We start from the raw sequence: 1829 nt of genomic DNA, 5'->3' as shown, positions 1-1829 counted from the left end.
ACTCTGATCTCTGGCCCTTACAATCCTTCTGTCCTTTTCTCATGGTGGTCCCTGAGCCCTCAGGAAGGGGTGTGTATGGATGTCCCATTTGTGGCTAAGCACCCTATAGTATAGACACTTATCCCTTACACTTAGACCAGTCGTGAGTTTCTGTCTTAACCACCATCTACTGCACAGAGTAGCTTCTCTGATGAACACCGGGAGTTGCACTGAGCTATGGATACAGAGCCAACTATTTACAGGGCATTTTATTAATAAGTCCATTTAGTAAAATAATAAAGGTAGGTTCACTTATGGACTTCTCAGCCATGAGTTCTTGGTTAGATTTACAGTACCAGGCATGTGCTTCCTTCTGTAGATCAGGCCTTAAAGCCAATCAGAAGTTGGTGAGTACTCTATAACATTATGCCTCTGTTGTACCCATGCGTGTGCCCGAGAGGCTGGGAAGGTAGGGTGGGGGAGAGTGTCAGGGGAAGGATAACTAACATTAAAGGTATTTGAAAATGTTGTGTGGAAACTTAGTAGTTTGTAAGCTTAACATGAGTCTAATTGGAGCTATCCTATGCATAGATGGGTGCTCCTTCCAGGAGCTACAGATTACCAAACAAAATGTCCAGTGCCAGGCATGGGATGCCTCCCGTCAAGTTGTTGGTCACAGGATATCCTGGAGAGTCCACAAACAATGCAGGCTATTGGCATTGCTGTGGTGGTTTGAATGAAAATGGTCCCATAGGCTCACAGGGTATGACATTATTTGAATGTCTGGCTTTGTTGAAACAGGTATGGGCTTGTTGGAGGAAGTTTGTCACTGTGGGGAGGGCTTTGAGGTTTCAGAAGCTCAAACCAGCTACAGTGGCTTACTCTCTCTTTCTGCTGCCTGCTGATCCAATGGGAAACTCTCAGTCAACACTCCAGTACCATGTCTGCCTTCATGCCCCCATGCTACCTGCCAGGCTGATAATGGACTGAACCTCAGAACTACATGCCAGCCCCAATTAAATGTTTTCTTTTTTTTTTATTTTTAAAATTAATTTATTTTCTACACTCCATATTTTATCCCCCCCCCCCACCCACCCTCCAACTGCTCCACATCCCATACCTCCTCCTCAACCCCCTGTCTCCACATGGATATCCCCACCTCCCACCCCACCTGACCTCTAAACTTCGTGGATCCTCCAATCTCTTGAGGGTTAGGTGCATCATCTTTGAATGAACACAGACCCAGAAGTCCTCTACTGTATGTGTAAGAGTTGCCATGGTCATGGTGTCTCTTCATAGCAAATAGAAACCCTAACTACGACAGTTGCCCACTGGAACTTGAGAGTAAGACCCTATTGCTGATGATGCTATATACTTTGGTCACAGAACATGGAGATATCAAGTTGGTACTGACTGGGAAGCTTTTTCCCTGCAGAGCAGTTTATGTAACACTAGAAGGTGCTATGCAGGCTGCTGGAGGGACAGAGTCATCAAGAGTCTTACCCAGCTATAAACCCTGTGAACTACAACCATGACCTACTGTGGCAAGGAATATATTTCTATCCTGATGCTTGGTGGACTCTGTCATGGAGTCCTCAGAGGCAGCTGAGTAAGGAGGGCATAGCACTAATTATATTCATTTGCAGAAAAGCATGTAAAATGTTATGGAGGAGTGATGATAAAATCATGTCAATTGCATTTTATGGTCAGAGAAAACACGGCAAAGGAAAGTTGAGTGACTTGCCTGAAGCAATAGTATCGATAACTGATGGAACCAAGATTTAAACTCACAGAGTCTGGATAGATGGTATTTGTTCAAAATTAAGATATGTTGGCTAAAAGTTCCAGCC

This window comes from Mus musculus, chromosome 6, assembly GCF_000001635.26.
Source record: "Mus musculus strain C57BL/6J chromosome 6, GRCm38.p6 C57BL/6J".
Classification (NCBI taxonomy): Eukaryota; Metazoa; Chordata; class Mammalia; order Rodentia; family Muridae; genus Mus; species Mus musculus.
Note: the sequence above shows the minus strand (reverse complement) of the source record.